The sequence below is a fragment of the Prenolepis imparis genome, unplaced genomic scaffold (assembly GCF_030444845.1).
Source record: "Prenolepis imparis isolate NDT839.2.m4 unplaced genomic scaffold, iyPreImpa1.0 SCAF_1, whole genome shotgun sequence".
NCBI lineage: Eukaryota > Metazoa > Arthropoda > Insecta > Hymenoptera > Formicidae > Prenolepis > Prenolepis imparis.
In genome coordinates, this window is record NW_028141159.1 from 14,491,347 (window position 1) to 14,518,162 (window position 26,816).

The 26,816-nt window shown below is 30.3% G+C and overlaps 1 long non-coding RNA gene across 1 annotated transcript in view; it reads left to right on the top strand.

Moving 5' to 3' along the window:
* Positions 1–4,510: 4,510 nt before the first annotated feature.
* LOC145943912 (uncharacterized) overlaps positions 4,511–26,816 on the top strand; it is a 34,557-nt gene continuing 12,251 nt past the window's right edge. The window contains exons 1-5 of the long non-coding RNA XR_014426598.1: positions 4,511–4,523; positions 4,845–5,041; positions 5,573–5,891; positions 6,238–6,279; positions 18,187–18,229. This is a non-coding gene — a long non-coding RNA (uncharacterized LOC145943912). The remainder of the gene's footprint in view (positions 4,524–4,844; positions 5,042–5,572; positions 5,892–6,237; positions 6,280–18,186; positions 18,230–26,816) is intronic.

Genomic DNA, 26,816 nt, shown 5'->3' on the forward strand with positions numbered 1-26,816 from the left:
CAGACAACAGCGTACAAACTTTTTCATTTGCTATACATAGATTAAGGATGCGTCGCACAGGATCAGCGGTAAATAAGTATAGATTTCTAATATATTAAGACGAGCCAAAAATTCATCGATTGTACATTTAAATAGTACATTGATTACAGAATCTTTTGGTACCAAGCAGACAACAGCGTACAAACTTTTTCATTTGCTATACATAAATTAATGATGCGTCGCATAGGGTTAGCGGCATAAATGTATCAATTTCTATTATTTTAAGACGAGCCAAAAATTCATCGATTATACATATTAATAGTACATTAATTACAGAATCTTTTGGTACCATGCAGACACCAGCGTACAAATTTTTTAATACGATAAACATAAAATAAGGATGCCTTGCACAGGGTCCGCGTCAAAAAAGTATCGATTTCTAATATTTTAAGACGAGCCAAAAATTCATCGATTATACATTTTAATAGTACAATGATTACAGAATCTTTTGGTACCATGCAGACACCAGCGTACAAATTTTTTAATACGATAAACATAAAATAAGGATTCGTCGACAGGGTCCGCGTCAAAAAAGTATCGATTTCTAATATTTTAAGACGAGCCAAAAATTCATCGATTGTACATTTAAATAGTACATTGATTACAGAATCTTTTGGTACCAAGCAGACAACAGCGTACAAACTTTTTCATTTGCTATACATAAATTAAGGATGCGTCGCATAGGGTCAGCGGTAAAAAAGTATCGATTTCAAATATTTTAAGACGAGCCAAAAATTCATCGATTGTACATTTAAATAGTACATTGATTACAGAATCTTTTGGTACCAAGCAGACAACAGCGTACAAACTTTTTCATTTGCTATACATAAATTAAGGATGCTCCGCATAGGGTCAGAGGTAAAAAAGTATCGATTTCTAATATTTAAAGACGAGCCAAAAATTCATCGATTCTACATTTGATTAGTACATTGATTACAGAATCTTTTGGTACCATGCAGACACCAGCGTACAAATTTTTTAATACGATAAACATAAAATAAGGATGCCTCGCACAGGGTCCGCGTCAAAAAAGTATCGATTTCTAATATTTTAAGACGAGCCAAAAATTCAGCGATTATACATTTTAATAGTACATTGATTACAGAATCATTTGCTACCAAACAGACACCAGCGTACAAATTTTTTAACTTGATATACGTAAAATAAGGTTGCGTCACATGGGGTCAGCGGTAAAAAAGTATTAATTTCTAATATTTCAAGACGAGCCAAAAATTCATCGATTATACATTTTAATAGTACATTGAATACAGAATCTTTTGGTACCATGCAGACACCAGCGTACACATTTTTTAATACGATAAACATAAAATAAGAATGCGTCGCACAGGGTCCGTGTCAAAAAAGTATCGATTTCTAATATTTTAAGGTGAGCCAAAATTTCATCGTATATATATTTCAATAGTGTATTGTTTGCAGATTATCTTTGTACCTTAAGCATACCAGCGTACTACCTTTTTGGTCTAATATACGTTATATAAATCTGCGCTGTATGGGATTTGCGGCTTAAAAATTTTAATTTTCGATATTTCAAAACGTGCAAAAAATTAATCTTATATACATTTTAACAGTACATTGTCTGCACATTATTGCGAATTATGCGTGACTGCATGCATATATCGTGGTAATATATGTCGAAACTCATTTCTACTGCGCATTCGGAATTCGAATTATATCAAGATTATCGAAAAGTGTCGGACGAAATATATTTGTGACTCTAATTTAGAAAATAATTTTTGTTTTAAAAATTATAGTTACGAAACCTTAATTGTAAATTTGTATTCATGTCTCACTTCTATTCTTAACTTAATAAATATACTACTTCTTAATTAAATAAATATATTAGAAAATATTAATATAGTAAGGTAATTAAATTTTAAAATAGTAATATGTTATAAAAATTAAAATAGCAATATATTGTAAATAATATGTTGTAATATCTTATCCTCGATTAATATTTTTGTTACAGAAATCAGCTGATTAAAACGTTAATTTGCTAATTAATTTTTAAAATAAGAATATGTTATAACATTTAAGATAATATGTTTTAAATAATGTAATATATAATTCCTTAAACTCAATTAATATTTATAATAGCTATCAGCTGATTTCTGTCAAAAAATATTAATCAAGTTTAAGGAAATATATATTATTTTAATTTTTATAACATTTTTATTTTAAAATTTAATTGGCAATGTAATGCTTTAATCATCTGATTTCTGTAAAAAAATATTAATGAAGTTTAAACAAACTTTATATAAATACATCATACTCTTTTTAATAAAATCAAGGAATGGCATAACGCGCGCTTGTGTTATTCTAGTCTTTTTCTAAAAAAGATATATTAAGTTGATTCTCGCAAGTATTGTTGCCTCTTTTCCGCAAAAATATTAATCAAAATTTAAAGTATTATAACATATTATTTAAAACATGTCATTATTTTATTTAATTTTATTTTGGACTAACTGTCAAACTGCTAACTACTAACCCTCACGATGACAGCCTCTTCATGCTACAAATATAACACATAAGGCGAATGTCAAAAATATTAATCAAGTTTAAAGTATTATAACATATTATTTAAAACATATTATTATTTTATTTTATTTTATTTTGGATTAACTGTCAAACTGCTAACTGCTAACCCTCGTGATGACTGCCTTTCGATGCTACGAATATAACACAACGCGAATCGACAGAGAGCCAATCAGCATCGCGGAAAAGCGACAACAATGTCAATAACATGCCTTTTTTAGAAAGGGGATTAATTAAAAACGTGTGTAGACTGTTGTATTTTTGATACAGTAGTAATCTGCAGATAATATACAATAAAAATATGTTATCAAAAAATTTTTGGCGCGTCTTAAAATATTAGGTATTATTAATTTATCGCCGCGGACCCTATACGGCGCGGCTTTCTTATGTGTATTAATTAAAAACGTGTGTAGGCTGTTATATTTTTGATACAGTAGTAATCTGCAGATAATGTACTATGAAAATAGGTTATTAAAAAATTTTTGGAGCGTATTAAAATATTAGGTATTATTAATTTATCGCCGCGGACCCTATACGGCGCGGTATTTTATGTGTATTAATTAAAAACGCGTGTAGGCTGTTATATTTTTGATACAGTAGTAATCTGCAGATAATATATAATGAAAATAGGTTATTAAAAAATTTTTGGCGCGTATTAAAATATTAGGTATTATTAATTTATCGCCGCGGACCCTATACGGCGCGGCTTTTTTATGTGTATTAATTAAAAACGTGTGTAGGCTGTTATATTTTTGATACAGTAGTAATCTGCAGATAATGTACTATGAAAATAGGTTATTAAAAAATTTTTGGCGCGTGTGAAAATATTAGGTATCATTAATTTATCGCCGCGGACTCTATACGGCGCGGCCTTTTCTTAGGCATATTAATTAAAAACGTGTGTAGGCTGTTGTATTTTTGATACATTAGTATTCTGCAGATAATGTACTATGAAAATATATAATTAAAAAAGTTTTGGCACGTGTTAAAATATTAGGTATTATGAAATTATCGCCGCGGACCCTATACGGCGCGGCTTTTTTTATGTATATCAAATAAAAAAGTGTGTAGGCTTGTATATTTTTGTTAAACAAGTAATCTGCAGACAGTATACTATAGAAATATGTAAGGAAAAAATTTTTGGCTCGTTTTATAATATTTGGTATCATGAAATTATCGCCGCGGAGCCTTTTTTAATGTATATTAAATAAAAAAATGTTTAGGCTCTCTCTCCTTTCTCTCTCCTATATTTATGGTAAAACAATAATCTGCAGAGAATATACTATAGAAATATGTCAAGAAAAAAGTTTTGGCTTGTTTTAAAATATTCGGTATCGTGAAATTATCGCCGCATAAGATATAATTTATAATTTATATAATATTTCTTTTATAATTTATTTTAAATATTAAGCACCATTTTCTACAAACAATTTTCGCTACAATAATCCGTATTACTTTAATTCTTATTATTGTTAATAATTCATAAATATCAAAATAATTGCTATTCATTCAAACAGATATTTACATAGATATGTTGCCCAATTTATTCATTTGACACAGAAATTGAAGTGAGAGAAAAATGGAATATTAATTTATTGTTAATTTAATAAACTGTTAATTTATTGTGTTATATTTTGTTGAACAATATTAATTTTTTATATAATTTATTTTGATTTTCAGATGGAATAAAATAAAACATATAAATCACCAGATCGAATGATTAAGATAATGGAAAGTGCGAACAATGTACCGATTTATATATTATTATTTAATTCAATATGCAATAAGCAAAATATTCAGCATAGAATTATAAAGCGTTAAATATTCGATAACATTTTAGAGCGACAATATATCGGCCGGCACATGGCCTTGACGAACGCGTACGCGTGACGTAAACATTCACAGTCGCGCGGCGACGCTCGAGTCGGCAGGTAGGTGAAACGTGCTCCGTATTTCATTCCTTGAAACGCGATTCTTTACAAACAATTATCAAGCTAGTAACAATTAATTAACTAATTAAATATAGTTTTATATTTAATTGTCATTATAATTATCGTATCCGAATAGATAGAGTAAGATAACATACAAATCATACGAAGTATACATATGAATCGCCGGATCGAATGATTTGGGTTAGATATGTAATGTGTACTGATCCATATATTAATAATTAATTAAATGCGCGAGAAGCAGCATATTCGGCATAGAAAATAGCTTATAAAGCGTTAAATATTCGATATATAACTTTTCAGAGTGACGATACATCGGCAGGCGCATCGCCCTGAAGTTTGTTCATGACGCGTGTATATGTGCGTCATCATAACCATACTTCGTACTACTGTAGGCATTTACACGGCGACACTCGAGACTCAAGCTGGCAGGTTGTGGAATGCTCTGTGTGCATTTCTCGAAACGCAATTAATCTCTACGAGCAATTAGTGATTATCAGGTAATTAATAATTAATTAACTTTAAAGATTCATATAGACTTATCACAAGGCGGTAGTTATTCGTTGAAACAAATATTTCGCGCAATTTATTTATTCAAAGTAGAGAATGAGAATAATAAATTTATCTTTTTATCGCGACAAATTTCTAACCTAATTATTTCTTTAACACGATATGTGCATATATGCATTTCTTATATTCGAATATATCTTATTCATACGTGTATTCATATATATATATATATAATATATATGTATATATATATATATAATATATATATATATAATATATATATATATATATATATATATACACATATATATATATATACACATATATACACATACATTTCTCAAATTTGAATGTATTCGCATCGCAGTGATAACAATTGATTGAATAGTTGATAAAATTTTGATGCAAAAAAAAACATTTGGCCTATATTATATAATTTTACAATATGACATATAATATTCATATGTAGCGAGAGCGTTGAAATATGCATCGTGTTTGCAATGAAATGTGTCGGTTTTCAGGTGGTTGTCGCCTAATGTTATTATATCGGGTGTCACGTGTTATTATATCGGTTACGTTTCGGTCGATTGTCTGATAAGGACCGGTGGATCATCATAGTACAGATCGTCGTCCAAATTCGGGAGTGTCGTTAAAAATGTCGCGCGTTTAAGTGCGGGAGTGCCGTACAAAGTGTCGCGCGTTTTAAACGCGAGAATGTCGCGTAATAAACTTTTTGCGAATAAAAATAAACTTTTTGCAACGTGCGAATCGACGAATCTTGAGAACCTGAGAGAAGGAGCAGGCCTAGGAGGCATCGGGCAATAGCGGAGCAATTCTAAAGTAAGTAATTTATTATATATATATATATATATATATATATATATATATATATATATGAGTGTATTATTTTATATATCATTTTAATCGCGCACTATTCCTTTGCATAACTTAAATAAAAATTAGGAAAAAAAATTGTTTATATATTTTAAAATTTTTGGTATAATATTTTTAAAAGTTGAGCAGTATATTTTTTCGAAAATCATTATATAATTATTTTATAATTTAATTATTTTATAAATTAAATATCTGTTTATAATTGTACGCATCGAATATCTGCATACAACATTTTTCAAAAATGTTAGTAATTTAGGCGTTGCTATAATTTGGATTGTTTTATATGTTACAGATCAACGTAGCTTCAATGTCATCAACTCCGCTGCTGCGATCGGTGAGTGACAAATTTTTATTTTATGATAAAAAACACTAAGCATATACAAGTAACATATAATGTCTTAATTTTTTATTTTTTTTTTAAATTTCTATTTGTTGCATACAAGAGTTTAATACTTTTTTCTACTTAATAATAATAATTATATTGTAAAAGAATGATATTTAAAAAAAGTAATATAAAGCTTATTTAAATTCGATTAATATATATTTTTTGACAGAAATCAGCTGATTAAAACGTTAATTTGCTAATTCAATTTTAAAATAATATGTTTTAAAAATTAAAATAATAATATGTTTTAAATAATATGTTATAGTTCTTTTAACTTGATTAATATTTTTGACAGCTATCAGTTGATTTCTGTCATAAAATATTAATCGAGTTTAAATAAGCTTTATATTATTTTTGTTAAATATCATTCTGTTACAATATAATAATTATTATTAAGTTTAAATAAACGAGTTTAAATAAACTTTATATTATTTTTTTTTAAATATCATTTTTTTTAATATAAAACTGAAGAATGGCACGCGCGTAGCACGCGCTTGTGTTGTTCTAGTCCTTTTCTAAAAAAAAAGCATGTTAAGTCGATTCTTGCGAGTATTGTTGCCTCTTTTTCGCGATGTTGATTAGCTGCCTCGATTTGCGTTGTACTTTATATTCATAGCATCGAGAAGTTGTCATTGCAAGGGTTAGCAGTTTTGTCTAAAATAAAATTAAATAAAATATTAATATGTTTTAAATAATATGTTTTAATACTTTAAATTCGATTAATACTTTTGACAGTTATCAGCTGATTTCTGTCAATAAATATTAATCGCGGACAAAATATATATTATAAGTATATATTATAACATATTATATTATTTACAACATATTATTATAATTAAAATTATAATATTTTGTAAGTAATATAATCGAATTTAAAGTATTATCGAATATTAATCGAATTTAAAGTCAAAAATATTTATCAAATTAAAAATATTATAACATATTATTTGAAACATAATATTATTTTATTTAATTTTATTTTGGACAAACTGTCAAACTGCTAACCCTCGCGATGACAGCCTCTCGATGCTACGAATATATACGCACAACGCGAATCGAGACAGTCAATCAACATCGCAGAAAAGAGGCTTTAAAACTTTGATACAAATTGAATTCACTCAGTTAACATGCCTTTTTTTAAGAGAAAAAACAATTGGAATAAATAATTGAGCGTATAAAAAAATTTATATTATAAAATTCTTTATATTATATTAGGCAAATCAAGTAATTTAACGCTAGACGTACTTCTGAACACAAAATGTGGTTCTATGTTTTCGAAATTAAATGAAGAATTTACAATAGGAAGTTTCAAGCTCTAGCGTCACAATTTTCTTCACCGATAGCTCAGCGCGACCGTAATAGCTGTCTAAAGTTTTCTTAGAAATATGGGCCAAAATACCAAAATATACCTATAGACTATACAGACCGGAAAGCGGAAATTGAGCTAGAATACGAGACGAGTTTTGCCAGGAAGAACTAGTTATGGAATATGGTGCATCTCTCTCTCTCTCTCTCTCTCTCTCTCTCTCTCTCTCTCTTACTTTTGGATAGTGAAGATGCAGGGTTTATGTAAAACTTAATTGAGTAAAACAGATACACACATATTTAAGCATGTTCACTTCACAGTAGCTGTTAAAAATATGTTTTCGACAAAGTATGTGAGCTTTTGCATTTTAGTTCTTAGTGATGCTCGCACAAATTGGCCGACCTTTTAAAATTAATTTTTTATTAATTAAGATAAGGACGTAGTCGCGCTCTATATATATATATTATCGTATTATCGTGTTTAATATCATAAATGTGCAAAATGTGTGATTCTGCATAATTATTATAATTAGCAATTATCAGCACGCGATTATTTTAAAATGCTTATATAATTTAATATTTTCTGTATATGTATATGTCATATGTAGTACGTAAAATTTCGGCAATAATTATTCGAGATAAATATATTTTATCCAATGCTTTATCGTTCGACTTTTCAACGATCTAAATATAATTCGGATTGAGAACGCGCAGTAAAATAAATCAAATTGAATCGCAGGGTCGAGTAATTAAAATATGGATAAGCTTCGTAATGCATCAATCGTTTAATAAATAATTAATTTATTTTAAAATGCTCATATAATTTAATATTTAATATCTCATATTCTGCGTGTGTATATATATATATATATATATATATATATATATATATACACATGCATATATATAACTGCAAAATCTTTATCAATTATAATATTTTTATATTAAATCTTGTAATAGAGAATTTTTCCTCTAATATCATTGATAATTATAATTTTGATAATCATTGATAATCATAATTTTGCTGGTTATTGCGCTACGTACAAAGACGATCACATTGTATCTATAATTTAGTAACATAATTGCATAACTTTTCAATAATCAGTTCTCAGTGTGGTGTTACATTTTACTATTCGTAATACTTTTATTTTCTTTTGTTACATCCAAAGCTCATTTATATAATTATCTGAAATAAATTATTAATTTGCACAAGCTTTTATAGATAGATTAATCTATATGTATGTAAATATGTAAATTTGAAGCAAATAATGAGATAAAAAGACAATACAATTCATTATAATTACTTACAAGTTGTGATATCTATCGATGTGTTAGAGAATATTAATTGTATTTCTGATAGTTATATAATGTAAAAATACAGTAAAATACGCAATTAGGTCAATGTAACAACTTCATTAATTTAAATTATAAAATGTATCAGCGTGGATTTCAAGAGGCTATCCATAGTACATTCAGGCAAACTGAATGTACTATGGATCTGCGGTGTACAAAAAATAATTAAAAATATGAAATAATTCGAGCAAACTTCCTGTTATTGCTCGCAGACTTAATTAACATCTCAATATTTCTATTTTAGACAAAACTGAGATTTTAAACAAAATTCGTTTGCCAAAGTAAAGACAACGATAGTTTTCGTATAGAGATCTTATTTGCTCACGTTGCAATTGTTCACAATTGCTCAGGATTTTTTATTAGATTTATCAATCAGAAGGTTCCGTGGACAATCAGGACGTAGGCAATCGGGTGTCACTCTTACCGTATATACTATATACTATACGATATAATTAAACGAGGAAATCTTAAATGGAATCTGACAGAGGCTTCTAATTGATTGTCATCGTAAATACTTCCTAGTTCCTAGGTTCCTTCGTAATTGATAATTATGGCAAAACTAGCTTTAATATTTCTCCTTTTCGTTATCAAACATTTTTGATAAAAAGATTTTGTTTTTCATGATGCATATGCATAATAAAACAAACAGTCTTGTTTATTGATGCCAGATTAATTAGATTATGAGAAGGTTATTTTTACGCAATATATTTGGAAAAGAGAGAAAATTATTATTATATTATATAAAATAATAAAACCATTATTATATTTTATGAAATAATAAAGGTATACTAAAAGAATACGTATTTTCATGACATGTAGGTATAAAATTTCTAATGAGTTTGCTCTTGCATAGCGATACGCACTTGATTAAAATTTTGATATATTGCAACAAAGAATGCATTTTATACATATATATAATTTCAACATACAACTTTGAAGCCTGTAAATAGGAAATATATTTTTCCAGAAAAAAAATCGATCGGGGAAATTAGTATCTAGCTTTCCATCGAGTCAAGTACGAGATGCATCTACAACATCGATAATGAGAAATTTATCGAGGTGTGAAAAAGCACGGTCGCGCTTGTCGATACATTCGGTGTTATCGCGGCTTTATATCGCGTACATTCTTCGACAGCACTTATGGGGGCAATGTCTGCGTTTTCCCAATTCGAATTTCGATTTAACGCCCTTCCGTGAAAAAGCAAGTAATAGCTGTGTACTGGCCTATATGTATCGTGGTCGAACCACGCCGGTAGGTCCACGGTTGTTTGTCGATGAGAGGTCGGCGTTCCCGCGAACGCTTTTCTTCGGCAATCGATTGCTCGCCGGACGAACGAGAGATTTTCTCGAGTGCTTTCACTGTCTCGCGCACGTTGGGTTCCGGCGTCGTCGGTTCGATCAGAGCACGAAAGGAAAACTAACTGCTTTTTCTTGCGCGCGCTCGCGTCTGATGAAAAGTCAGTTTAATCGTTTGCGTCCCATCTCGCAATCCTGCTCTCCGAAAAATTAGTACTTGCACAACGGGCAACATTTAACGGAATTGTTTGTCTAATCCTTATATCAGGATCACGCATCAGAATTTCAATTCATATAAACTTATCCTTTATATAAACTTATATAACTTTATAAACTTATCCTTGTAATTAATTATCATAAAAAAATTAATAAAATAATGCAGGAAGCAAGAAAGTATATAAGCGATTGCTTTCTCTGTCAATAAAAAAATTATATTTCTTATTAATAATGAAACGCAAGATTCATTTAATTGACAAGAAGCATTATATTGATATACATGTACATTATTATTATCTTAAGTATATTATCTTGTTGAATGATTTTATATTTCACGGTTGATAAAGACATTTTACACGATCAGAAAACTTCATACACTATCAGACGATCTGTCACGCGCTCTATTTAATATTATAAGTTGAAGTAAGATGAAATATACCTTGTACAAAGCATCAGCGATCCATCATACAGAGGCTGTCGCGCATCATTTGATAGATCGTCTACTGAACATCTGACATGATAATACTCCTTAAATGCACGAAGAAGGTTTTGACTCTCTCGATTCCGCTGAGTTCATCTGCTGATGTATGCGACCATCATCACACAAAGTAATAATATCCGATAAAACATCTTTTTATAGCTGCATGCATCTAATCCCACTTAAAAGAATGTTGTTGAAAATAAATTTATATATGTGAACTAAATAGAAAAATGTACAATAGAATTAATCAAAATCTTTCTCTTTACAATTTTTTTCTTATAAATTTATAAAATTCTATATAAAATCATTATTATACGAAAAAAGGATTTAAATTTCAAAAAGATTATCTTTTCATGAGTATGTACATATATAAAATTTTTCGTTCAAAGGTATTGTTGTCTGTATTGTTTGATAAATATTCTGTGCACGTTTTCCGTATGGATTCTTTTACTGTCAATCCGATAGAGAAAGTTTTATGTAAAGTGTTAAAAAAATAATTTCCGTTACGTTTCAAACATGACGCACCCTCTTTTTTTCTGTTTGATGCGTGCTAAAATTTCTCTCGTGACCGCGGAAAGATTTTTGCCGGGAACGTTAAGCCGATAATGTGCCGGACGGTGCATAAAACACATCGTTTTATGCCGTGGTAGGGCACGTTAAAAGTGCTGTGGTGATACAGTAACGAAGGGGGGAAAGATTGAAAGAACTTTGCAGGAAATTGCGCCTATGTAGAAAAGTTTGCCACGCTGGCTGTCGTCAGACGCGTAAATTCGCCATTATTGAATTCGACGCGGAAAATTTCGTCAGAGCTCGCTCTTTACAAGAGAGCGGATTACACTTCCGAAGATTACAGGAAGTTTAAATAGCTGCGCCGTGCCCTGGTTTAAAAATAAATAACTTCCGAAAATTCTATCACGCGAGAGATTTCGCAGTTTCTTAGCGTTCTGACGTTTACCGTCAGTATTAAGCAAATAAAATTCGTGAGAAATGCGATTTTATTTTCTTCTATAGCGTTTGCGAATTATTCGTAAAAAGATATAGATGCATACGAAATACGTATAATATTATACAGAAATGAAGATCAATCATTATTTTTTAACATCGTCGGATATTTTGCTTTGATAGGAATTTTTCTTGCCTAAATCCTAAACTGTCGATTTCCGTTGCGATCGTTTTCCATGAATTACTAAATGCATGGACGTCGATATTTATGAGCAGGTCATTCGTTGCGAATTCACAGAGAAGCTTTCCATAACGGCATGGTGTGCAAGGTTCAAAGAGATAAAAGGGATGAAAATGTCAAAAGGAACGAGGGGTTGAAATCTTGTCACTTTTAGTGATGGCGAGAGGACGCGAGGCGCGGGATGCAACGAAATAAATCCTCCCGGGATCTGCGTGATATCTCTCTTCGTTGCGACGCGTTTCTTGCTGGCGTATGTGACAGTTTAAATTGAGTCCGCGTTTATGCTTTTTCCATTGCATGTGATTTTCTAACATTGCATGCCGCAGGATCAAGCGGAAAAAGAAAGAGAGATAGACAGAGAGATAAAGGGAGAGAACTGCAATGCCGTTCGATTGTTCGCGTAAGCTTATAAACAATACAAAGTCCGGTGTTATTTCATTAAATGTTGATCTGACCAAATCGCTTAAAGTCTCTTCTCTGTTGGGAAACATGTGTTCCATATCGGCATACAATGTCTCTCGTAAGCCTGCAAAATAGAGAGAATCGCAGCAATAAAGCGATTTTCCTTTCCTCCGAATTATGTGATGTTATAGCGATGCGGGGGAGGAACAGGGGATGCAAAACATATTAGATATTCAGATATTCCTATTCTGTTATCGGATACCAATAATTCGGATCGATGCGAATATTCATTTACACGATTGCAATATACGTATATAAATATTGTATTGATTTTAGAAACGTACTTATACTGCCTACGTTAATTCTCTTAACGAAACAGAGATAAATGGTAGAAATATGCATAGATATATATCAGATAAATATTACATAAAAATAAAAAATAAAAATTTTACTTTAACCTTTTGAATTGTGTGATCATTGGTTATTTCGTTTGTTATTCATCAAACATATTTGGAAGATAACTGTTTTCTATTCACTTCTTTGCACAGAAATGCAATAGCCATTCTTCCGCTATCATGTTGTGATTGCGTTTCCGCGCGCCTTCATACTTTACGTATCCGTACCTCTCTGTTGACAGAATAGCATTGTACATCGCTTGCGTTCGACCGTACCCTCTTTTATCGCAATGCATCCGCGATCTTTTATAGAAATGGCTGCTTGCAAAATTCATACGCCGGAGGTTTTCGCCGATCAACGCCGTGTATGTACGCGATCGCACGACCCTCCTTATTCCGCTGAAAATCGATGACGCGAGTTTGAATCGCACTTGTTAGCATACGCCATCTCTCCCCATCGTTCTCTGCGAATCCGCGCATCGTTCCATTTCTACAAAGTCTCATCTATTTCCGAATATTATGTCACGCGCCATCCTGTCCGTATAAGAACGAAGGATCACGGAACAGAGCAATTCTGAAATAAATCTAGAGCCTGGAAGAGAGAAAGACGCGCCTTTGTACATATAAAATAGAACGGACATTCCGACAATCGGTGCAACGATGTCGCGTCAATTAGAAAACGTTGATCGTCGCGCGATTAAATGTCTTCGTCTTCGACGTGATTTTTATCGCCATCGGAGAGACGGAACTGTGAAATAGCTACCCCAAGAAATTTATGCCTCGGCGCGTCAAGGAAAAACGAGCGATTTACTGTTGGTATATATTCGATATCTTCGATTTAATCATTATATTTTCAGAACTTGTATTTTTTGTCAATGTAGGAAATGTGCAAATTTTCTTTAATATAATATATAATTTCTCTATAATAAACATAATATATTATGTGACATTATCAAGTATCGATGGAGTAATAATTTTTTGAAACTGTTTATTTTAAGCAACGTTTCTAATAATATAATTTTTGGTACATTTTTCTCTGTACACTTCTTTTATTATGGATCCGAGAATATATAATGTACCTTCATTCCGTTCCGTTAATTTATTCCAAAAGTGTTCTCGTTTAAATGGATTTAATAAGCAATTTTAGTCAGAATTTATATCCGCAGTTTGCGTGTATGTACATATTCTTCTGCTATTGTACTTTCATTAAAAGATATCACTTTTCGTTAACATTTGTCGCGCACAAGATACGTATGTATATAGGAGTTAAACTTTCTTGCATACACGAAATTCGCGCACGTATTTCTTTCAACATTTTAATTGATTTAAACGTCTGCACAACAGTGTTTCGCATTTGCGCAAAATTTACGGACGATGAATCCACCAATCTACATTAGTCATTTACAAACCCATCATATACACACACACACACATACATAATAGTCCAAATTTCGTATTCAAAACTCTGCCTTTTTGCCGAAATATGGTGTATCGATGCCGTGTTGTTAACGGCTTGGCTACGTATATCCCCTGGGATTCTAGGATACACGATGCGAAATCAAATTACAGTTTGCTTGCGGCTGACATGCGGCTTGGCTTGTATGGCATTAGTCAGACGAAAATTCATTGATCAGTCGGTCACGACGCCTACATTTTCGGACGTGCAGCAGCCAATTACGTGGTGGACTTGAATCAAACAGAGCATGAATCAACCCTATATAAGCAAGAGTAGTACGGAAACGTGCACACAGAGTTTACCACGTCTTATTGTTAAACATCATTTTGATTCTTTCGTTAAATGGATAATGATAAGATATCAACAACATCAAATACGTATATTAGATCTCCTTTAGCGCTGATAGAACGTATTATGCGTTTTGTAATTAAGAGATGGATCAATGCCACGTGAGGGAGCTAAATAATTTAACTATCCACACGATAAACAATGTTGGAAGCTATTTACAAACATGTATTTCATTACTTGATGTACATTACGATAAAGACAGAAAATACTCGTTAGAGAATATGCTCGTCAAGTATGCAAACAAATTATGATGAATAGATATACATATTATATTTAATCAGTTCCTGTTCATATTTTTACGTGTAATAAGATAACGGCAGGTAATAACCTCTGCTAACTTGGTAGTAATAATATAACGTCTATAGAGATGCAGTACAAACGCAGCTTCTGTCCGATCCATATATTTGCAGAAATTACAGTTAGGGAAACGCTAACAGGATGATGTTAAACAGTGACAGAGATACCATGACTCACGGATGATTCACTTTCGTCTGTAACGCTTCGACAAACGTGTCGCATAGAATTGAGCTGTTGCAGATACGCTTAATCATTTTCACGATTCAGAAATAACGCTCGACGTTCGTTATGGCTGTGCTCATTCAATTGAGAAAATTGTCGTGTATTTTTACCCTTCATGATTAAATCTTTTGCGTTCGGAAATCAATATAGTGGCTTTTATGATAATATTTCTCTCCACGTGTTTTAAAAAATTATATGAACTATATATTTAAAAAAAAATTTTTTTTATAAAATATTGCTAATTTAAAAATAAATTATTTTTTTGCAGATTAGTTATCATAAGAATATCTTTAATATTATTAAAGAAATATAATAAAATAATTTATAAAAGCAATCAGATTTATATTTTGTATTTATTGTAAAACAATAATTATAGTTTTCTTAGTATTTTTTAATAAGTATAATAATAATAAAATTTGTGATTATTATTATTAGATAGCAAATTAAGCTTCTATAAAATAAAAATTTTCTTATTACTTCGATGCAATATCTACTTATAATAAACTTTTGTTATCTGATGGATGATTTATTTGCAAAGATTTAAACAATACAATCTCTCTCGTTTGTTTGAGCTCTTCATGTCTATCACTGTTCATCCCCTGTCAAAAAACGGTGTGAAGAGATAAATGGAGAATTGATTGTATAAATTGAATTGATAGGTGAAGTATAGGTAGTCTCGGTGAAGCGTATCAAACTAATATGTAAAAAGACGCCGAGAGAATTGTTTGCGTAAAAATGATAGACGAGAGGATACAGTATCGAAGTGGAGCGGGATGCATGTCTCTGTTTCCCGGAGATGGAAATATTCTGACACACGTCCTCGGGGGTGTTGTATCCCGGACTAGTGCAGCGACGCGATGTTTTACGAGATGGCTGAGTTAACTGTATCTCGTTATGTTAGATTTTACTATGTACTTCGAGAGCGTGCTGCATAAATTCGTTAACCAATGAAATCCTCATCGCGTGGCATAATCATCGGGCCGAGAGAATAATAATCATCCTGCTGTCCAAAATCGCAGGCAACGACGGTCTGTCGTTTTTCTATCTCTCTTTAGCGACAGGCGAACTTCTGCAATAAACTTTTCTTAACTGCAAGAATTCTGCAGATACAATTATGCGTTGCGCTTAGAATGAAAGAATTTGACCCGTTTTAATATGGATTTCAAGCAATTCACATGCTAACTCGAAATTATACAGCATCAATAAAAAATAAAAAAAATTATGATTAATTAATTGTATTTTTTAATTATAGTTTATATATATTTTTTAATTATAGTCAAAGAAGACGCTATATTTCATGCAATACTTAATTGAATTAATCATTAAATAACAGAATAACAAATGAATGGAATTTACAAATTAATGTTTCATTGAAATATTAATAAAAGCGATAAATATTTTCTTGAATATACTTAGAGCTTAGAGAATTAAATATATCTTGCTTCGTGCTCTGAATTTTTTGTTTATTTATTTACGTAATTTGCAAATTATTTACGTAATATTTTACGTAATTTGCAAATTATTTATGCATTATAATAATATACAAATTATAGGATCTCTCTCTCTCTCTCTCTCTCTCTCTCTCTCGAATAGTATAAGCACAATTCGTAATACATCAACCTTTTGTAATAACAAATTATAAATTATCGTATTTTGTAGCGATCTTTAGGAATAATATTTTTTTAATGATAGAGCACGAATATATATATTTCGACATTACGTTCGATTTTTTGATATAATTTTTCTATATAATTTAGATTAAAAACACGCAATAAGACGAATTGCACGATCGAGTAATTAAAATAAGAATAAACTCCGTGATTTATTAATCGTTTAATACATAAAATTAATATATACTTTAAAATGCTTTAAAATTAATTTAATATTCCGCGTATACACACACACACGCACATACAAACACACGCATACATATTGCAATTTTTTAAATTCAGTAGGAAGTAGCAGATTTTGGCGTTTAGTACTTGAAGAAAAAAGAAAAGAGATTTAAGATCTGGTCACATACACACACAAACGAAATAGTCTTCGCCGGATTCGGCCACATACTGCGCCTTAGCTCTCGGCTTCTTGGCTGTAAAGTTAGATTTTGCCGTCAGTTAACGATACCGCGGCGCAGAGTTTTGCGGTCAGTAGTACGAATCAGTTTCGCGCGAGACGTGCGGCGTCTAATGAAAGGCGGACATATGGAGACGTGCGAGTCTAATGAAAGTGCAGGTATTTTGATCGAAAGATTCTTATAGAAAATTCTATTTTTTTGTTCGTATTTTCTGTTAAAAATTGAGATTTTATGCATTGCATAATTAATTAATATATTTTTATGTATATATTGCAATTGTTTATATTTTATTATCAAAGAATAATACTTATATAAGAATATAACTTTGCTTTGCTCGCATAATTATATATTTGATTAGATTAAACAAAATGATACACACACACACACACGTGATATATATTTTTACAATAATCATTTATAATATATTGAAATCATATTTTGAAGGATTGGAATCATACTTAGAAAAAGAAAGAAGGAAAAGATTCGGGGCAGCATCAAGTGACGACGAAATTAACAAATGAAATAAATAATTTATTATTTATTTGTTATTATTTGTAACACATTCCATAAAAGAAAAATTTTATTACGCGCAATTATTCAGTTTGTTTATTTAATTAAATAAAAGAGATTTTAAACAAAATACTTTTACATAAAAATCTTATAAAAGGTTTTAATTAAAAAAAAATAGTTTTTTATTTATAAAATTACTTAATTATATATCTATTTTATTATTATCGAATATAAAATTTAGTGCGTGCAATAATAATTTTTTGAAATATTAACTATTTAGAACGCTGTTACAATTTATATTTAATTTATATGTTACAGATCAACGTAGCTTGCAGTCAACTCCGCTGTTGCACATCAATTGGTAAGCGATAAACTATTATTAAAGTAAATTATAAACTATTATAATAATATACATTTTTTTGTTCCAATAGTATATATTAAATGTATTATCGCAAGGGATCGTTTCTTTTTTTAAATAATTATATTGATACGTAACATTAAATTAAGTTATGTTTGAAGATTTATGATATAATTTTTTTATATAAAAATTTGTAATAGTAACCGCGTTTTTAAAAATTTTGTATTTTTGAAGCGAGAATGTCTATTCTATATATTAGAATTGGTCTATATTTTAAACTTTATCCTTTAAAAAATTTAATCATTTGTAACGTTAAGTATTTTTTTCATAACCATTTTATATGATCGCTGTGTTGAGCTATCTACTATCATAATAGGATTAATAATATGATATCATAATCTTAATGTATATGACATGAAACAATATAAAGAAATATGCAAAAGTTATAAAAAATTAGAAAATTGATATATATATATATATATATATTATTATGTGAAATATATAAAATAATATAATATAAATTTAAATGGAATACAAACAGAATATTTTATGTCTTGAATTTTATGTCTCAAATTAGTTATTATAATTAAAATTGTCACTTTAATTCTCACTTGATTAGATGAATATATTATGCAAAAATGCATATGAAGATCTATTATCGCAATGTAAGAAATTAAACCTTAATTGTTGAAGTCAATATTTATATCAATCAAGTAATTTACTATAGTATATTTAATATATATCAATCAAGTAACCTACTATATTATATTAAATTAATATGATGCATATATGAGAAAAAGAATATTAGAACCGAAGAATAAATCTAATTACAATTCGTGATACGTTAATTGTTTGTTAATAATTAATTTAAAATTCAAGAAATATAATACTTTGCATTTTATGCGTATTATTACGTTAAATATTTCGTAATAGAATCAACTCTTATGTTTAACTATTACGTACTATGTTTGGCTTTGGTGTAGCGCTCTTGTTTACATTTCGTAGCCTTGTCGTGATATATTGTAGTATTATCATTTTTGTGATGGAAATAAAAATTTTCATTTACAATGACAAAAGAGAGTTGTAGCAGTAAAAAATATTATATATTATTTATTTTTTTTAATTGTTTGATATGTATCTAAATTTATTATTTATTATTTATTTTCTATCTCTTGTATTTAAAAATTTTGAAAGCAGAAACATTTAAGTTTAACGTAATAAAAGTAATGAATAAATAAATATAATACCGATATATTCCTTGCATTGCATAAAATAAATAAGATTAAGACAAATTAACATTTAAATCACGTATATTTCGATGTCTTATTATACAACGCATATTAATTACCAAGCGTATAAACCGCTTGAAATTTATGTAGAAAATTTTAATTTGCATACATAAATGGGAGAATGATTATTATCTTTCACATAATATATTAATTTTCTAATTTTTTATAACTTTTACATATTCCTTTATATTGTTTCATGTCAAATACATTACAAAATTTATAACAATAAGTACTCTAATAAAATCAACTCATATTATTCAAATTTAATGCTGATTTAATTTATAACGGATTTTTAATTGAGAGAGAAAACCATGAAAGTAACTAATCTATGTATCAATAACTCCGAATATTTACATTCTCTTAACAGTATGTAGACTGATAATTAACAAATAGTTAAATTTTATACTGCATTTAATGAATAATTCAGTAAACTGGACAGTTATAAAAATTCATAAGCTTCTCTCAGCTTTTCAAGGATTGCTTCGCATTCCTATCTTCCAAATTTGAAATGGTCTGCCAAAATAACTCTAGGAATGCCGATACAATCCAGTATTTTTCATCAAATTGAAACATCCACTTGTTAAGTAAACAATGTTACAGAATCGAATATCAAAAGTAATAGGGCGGGGTGAAAAATATTATTTACGATCTTTTATTTTCTGCAAACATGCATAAAAATTTGTTCCGATATCTGCTTAGTGAGTACGAATAGCCCGAAGCAATTCGCGAATGGACGAAGCGATCGTTTCCCGCTTCGCTCTTGTGTACCATGAGTTGAAATACATAGTTAATTCAAATACAAAATAAACGAAGCATGTTGCGCTCGGTTGTTTCTCGTTCAGGTGTTTTGCCAAAAATCAAAGCATCTAAAATCTCATGTCAATCAAACGTCAGCTTAAATAATAGAAACAATTATTATTATTATTATTATTATTATTATTATATAACATATAAATAATGCTTTTATTATATTTGCAAACCAAGATATTATTAATTGATATCACTAACGATTGAGTCAGCACTCGATTTATAATATAATTAAATTAATATATTTTAAAATATCAGTATAGATAAATTAGATAAGTGTCTTTTTTAAATAGTACATAAATCATAATGAATGATAAAATATAAATATAAATGTCACGAATAAAAATTTTGAGACATTTTTCATAAAAATAGGTAAAATCATTGTTGCACAATGTATGGTTCCTAATAGATTTGCATTTTAATTTCTTTACTTAATCTTATGATTATCAGAAAAAATATTATTTTTTAAGAGATTATTTGGCAATTATGAAAAAATATTCTTATTTATTATATATAAAAGACACACGAGCGATTATGCATCGATAACGGTGCAACATCACTGCATCGGGAGTGTCACAGTCTTTTCTTGACAAAATCGTCTCTCTGAGAGATCCATACAGAACTCATTTTATAATTTACACGAATACACTTCGCGCGTTTACTATTCCCTTGCGATCGTATCGTCCGTCGTCAATGTCTGTCCACGGGATCTCACAATTCTCTATCCACAAGCGGATGCATCCGTGTCGCTAGTACATCTCCTTTGAAGTATCTGATGCATCCCGGGTATCTGTGGAAGAATAATGTTGCTAAAAGGGGTTGCGCTGCGGCGGGTTGGGAGCGCGAAGGGGCGAGACTTGTCGAAAGGGATGGTTGAGAGGAGTGGCGGAAAATGTACAAGCGCGCGGACGCGGGTCGATTTGTTTCTTGGAACAGAGCGGCGTCGCGCCTTTTTCCGCCGTCGCTAAGAAATCAAGCCGTACATCACGTATCTCCTTTTTTCCCATTTCTCCCCCTCTTGACAGTCACGTTCCACACACACGAGAAACGCATACAGGATGATTCAAAACAGACTGATATCAGAGAGGGATTATTTAATAATAAATCTCAGGGCACACAATTGAAGTTCTTCTCTTGCTGAAAGTTTTGGACCAGGTCACAATGTTTGCAATCAAAATGAAAAAGTTTTATTGTAATGAATTAATTATTTTGACGAACAAGATTTGAACAACAACACTGCAAAACAAATTTTTGTTTTAATCTTAGTAAATGTCAGTTTAATTAAAATTTAATTTATGGCTTATATTATCAAGACTTTAATATTACAAATTTTTAAGTGTTAGCAGAGTAGGCTTTTTAATCGAATATTTCTTAGAAAAATTAATATAAAATTTTTTAATAAAATAACTTTGTTATGTTGATTATCGTATAATATAGAACGTGATTAGTGTAATTATATTCTAGAGGAATCGCACGTTTTTTTCCAAATTACAAATATTAGAGGCTGAAATTAATACGTGTTTTTGAATATCAATAAATTAATCGAGAATGTTACAGAGTTATTTGAAAATTATAAGTTTAAAATAAAATATAAATTCATAATAAACGCGTAATATTTTTTGATTAATTTCAAATTAATTTTATTAAATTAATATCAAACTGATATATTCGCCATTGAACACTTAAAAGTTGCAATCAATAATCAATTTTTATCGAATCTCTTCTACCAAGACAAGATTAAGTCAAAATTTGGAAACCAATTCATAGTTGAAAGCAAGTACATTCTGGGGCACTCTGTACATACATGACGCGAGGGCGCGTATATGATATACGGTGTATCGAGCACGGCGGTATTGTTCTTCTCGGATATAGCGGCTGCGAACTGGGTCGCACCCGATATATATCGCGAATCTCATTTACTCGTTTGTTCGATGGTTACAAAGCTTTACTGCGATCAATTTCGCGGATCATAGACGATATGCAAACTCGTGTCTCGTGCCTTACTGTCTATTAGTCTGTAGAAGACAATGATAAATAGATGAAGAGGACAGTATTTAAGGTATAATATTGCGATGAAAATTAGCACATGAGATTATTATCTTACTAAAATATTGTATATAAAATATATCTCCTTCTGTATGCATTTTCTTATATTATACAAATGTATAGAATATAGAATCTAAATCATTTATAAATAAAAATAATTAAGCGTTTCTTTATATTATAATTAATTAATTGATTTTTATCTTATTTATCTTGTTAGTTTTTCTTATAAAATTAGAGTCCCACGAAATATATATATATATATATATATATATATATATAATTCTTTTTAAGTATCTTGAATAATAAATAATAAAAAACAATATTTCTTGCTGCTTTAAGAAAAAGAAGCATTTGTATAATATAACGAATATGTGTATATGTGTATATTTAAATAACATAATACAATTATACAACAAAGCAAGTACTTAGAAGAGAGAGATGATTTCTCTTAGATTAATAATTAATTTGATCATATATACAATAACTCAATCCGATTCATAAATAGCAGCAATTTATTTGTACGTCTTCTATACTATCCTGCTAATTGTATTGTTACATATTGTAATTCTGATGTCAATTTTCATAATCTAATTGGTAAAATTTATTCACTAATTAATAATTAATATTAAAACAAGCTAGCATTACAAAATGAAATGGTATATAGAATAATCGAGAGAAAAAGAGAAAGAGAGAGAAGGAGACAGAGAGATAAAAAGGGGGAGAGAGAAAGTATACGATACCGCGTATAGCGAAGCAGAGCAATCTCATAAATCAGTCGTGGCCAGCATAAACGGATTACCAAGTGGGAAAATTTACTGCGAGGCACACATAACTTTTCTTTCTATCAGCGATAGAAGAGGGGAAAAAATAAGACCAAGAGAGAGGGATAAAGACCTCCGTTCTCCTTCGTAAAAATAAATCATTGAAGCCAGTAAAACTAAACAAAGCAAGTGAGCCTTTGCAAAAATTTCAGAAGCCATTTTTTCATTCGTTGCCGCGTAAATCACTCTTTTATTTTGCAAAATACACAGCTTAATTGGATCACATTCTGCGGGGAGGGGGAGAGAAATCAACTAACAACATTGTGATTGTTGGTTGGTTGGTTCTTTTCTGCAGAGTTCACTCCAATTAAACCTTAACGTTGCTGCCATTAATTTACGTAAAAAAAGGAATTATTTATCTCGGAAATATACTGGTAAACAATATAATACATATAATTGTTTATCTGGTTGGTTTATCTTGTTTTTTTTTTTTTTGTATCAAATGCAGATGCTGATTATTGTAAATTCTAGTTTACAAGCTTCTCTAAAAATCGATATATTGAATATATATTATATCACTTTTGCTAATTAGAATACATTGATTTTTACTTTATAATTAGATAACAAAATAGAGAACATAAAAATAAAAAATTACTTTAAAATAACAAAGATTACATTTGAAATTTTTGCATGTAATACTAAAGCAAATGTAATTTAAGGCATAAATTACACAAATCTGTATATATAAAATATAACGCAATAATATTTTAATAACATATTTTTATTAAGCATGCAAGAAATAGTTAAAATGTCGGAAAATTCAGAAATATTATGAAAAAAAATTTGTTTAACTTCTCTGGATGTTATTTGAACATTCTATAGTCTGTTGCATTGTTATAGAAAATAATCCAGTATTTTCATGTCATTCTCTTGCGGTTATGTTACGTATAAAAGAAAATATCTTTGCAAAACTTTGGCAATTCAATTCATCTATGAACCGCGTTTTCTCGCGCTGCTTGTTACGTGAAATTTCGGACAAACCACAATTCTCTGTGATATATGATTCCAACAACGCATATATAATATATTTATGCTTGTTATATTTTATTTGTATCATTTACCAAATATTCGTATTATATTACGCTATATGTGAGAATCCCATTATATAAACTCGTGATTATTATTTTAAATTCAAATTCTTTTAATTGATAAACAAATTACGCTGATTTAATATATGATGTTTCTCTAAAATTTGATATTACATTGATACAAAAATCTAAAAAAATATTTACAAAACATGTTCGATATATATTCCTATCGCGCACAATGTGATACAGTGGCAAGTAATCATTAAGTCTGTTCATTGTAATTGCACTATGTGTGTGTTATTCTTTTTGCATTAAAAAATGAAATAGGTATATAATAGATATATGTATTTAAGTATCAAAGAGAAAAAGAGGAATAAGATGAAGAGAGAGCAAAGGATGTGCAATTACAAAGAACAAACCTATTATGTGAAATATATTTCAGCGTATATGACTTCTTTTTGCGCGCGTATAAAATTAAAAAAATATTATTAAACATTAACAATGATATCTCCGGAAAATTCGGGTTGCCATAGGCGGTGACAATTTCGATCGCCAAGCGGATTTGTGATATGCTTTAAAAAGCATACTGACATGGAACCTGGAATGTCCTGGAGCGTTTCCCGCGCCGGTCTCGTCACGCTGCTTCCTGTCGCGCTGCCACGGAATCGCGGTGCGCACAGATGACTGATCGCGAATCGAACAGTCCCGGATAACGTCGTCGTTTTTTTTTCGCCGATAATCCTGTTACGAAACAATGTTGCGTTCGAAGTCCACAACACGTACCTGTCGGAATGTATCGATAGTGAGGTACGTGACGCTCAAACCAGAATTATATTTTATAGTTTTCGGCGATCCTTTGCGCAATGTCCGCACACTCCTCTTTTTCTTTTTCTGTTCTTTCTATCTCTTTCTTTTATATATAACGAAAAATAGAAAGTTTTACGGAACAAGACCTCTGTGACTCCAACACGTACCTCTGCGAGATATGTCAAAGCAATTCATACAAGATGTTATACAAAAGGAGGATATGTGGGCACTAATTTTTGCGAAACAGTATGAACGAATATTAATTCTATAACATATTGCAGTCAGTTTTTATTTTCTTTAAAAGCCATAAATTATATTTTTTCAATTTTAAGGAACAAAAAAACGAATTTTATGAAAGATTTCTTTTAATTATGATGTACATTTTGCACATAGCTTGTTCCAATGTCATTTTTATTTTATAGCAAAATTATTTCTCTCCAAAAGTAATTTTATGTTATAAATATACAGCTAGACTTTTTATTGATTTTTTTACAATTGTTGTAGTAAACTAATAATTTGATATTTTTATTAAATAAAATACAGAATGGCATTTTCAATATGTAGTATATTGTATGGCTGGCAATGAAATAATTTTTTCGAAAGTATAGTTCTGCTAAATTTTTATCGCAGCAGTTTATTTCCAGAGGGCAAAATATTTTTTACGTTGTCAGTGAATTATCCTCTATTTACGAGTAGAATGTGTAGTCGAGTGAAACGTAGCCGACGTAAACAAGTATCTTACGGCATATCACAAAACATTAAGAATGTAGTATATTCGATCTGAATACGTCCCCCCATATCAGTCCTTCTTAAAGATGTAAGAAGGCACTTGGCGAAGGGGTCGAAGAGAATACACGTCGACAACAGCAGCAACGGCATCGGCAGAAAGTAATGGTCAGAAAAATATCTATGCGTGTTCCATACGTGAATGCTCAACTATGCTCGTATTTTTCTCACGCTCTCGCAGTCGGAAAAACGGGAAGAGATAAAAGCAGGAGATGAAACGGTAGAGAGAATAACGTGGAAAGAGCGACAGACTGAGAAAGTGAGAAAGAGAGAGAAAGAGAGAGAGAAAAAGAGAGAAGCGGCCGGTGAAGAAAAGTTTTCGAAGAACGAAGTAATTTAGAAAGTTTCTGCTCCATGACATTCCGCGATAACAAATTATCCCTGCCCCATTATCCACAAATGCGATTATGATAAGAAAGAACCGGGATAAACTTTAATGCAGTGAGGCCCAGTTAGCACCAACGCGAAGAAATCGCGGTCGGTGCGAGGTATCGTAACGTCTGCACCCTCGCAATTCACGTAGACGGCCACGTGTTCGCGTGTAGTCACGCCCGCAACGTCAAGGGAAACAAACGTTCTTTCTGCGCCTCGCTGCTTATTTCCAGTTCTCGGATTAATTTTGGTCTCGCGAATTAAGGGTCGTTCTAAGATTTCGTCGGTTTCTTTGCTGTAGAAGAACATACTTTCTTAGCTCTCTTTTCTTCTTTCCTTACAATTATATGTGAAGTTTAATTCATTTATTAAACCATGCCATTTACGTCTAATTTATTTATTACTTCTGTCTTATTGTATACATTCTCTCTAGAATTTTAGAAAGAAGATTATTATTTTCATAGAATTATATAATTATATAAATTAAATACCAGCTGAAAATGTTGAAACCAATTTTCTTTGTAATAAAGAATTTTATTACATCAATTGTAAAAAAAGAAAATTTTGATGAATGAGTGCAATTGCAGTTCTTAGTAAAATGCAAATAACCGCTTGTTGCGATAATTTTATTTAT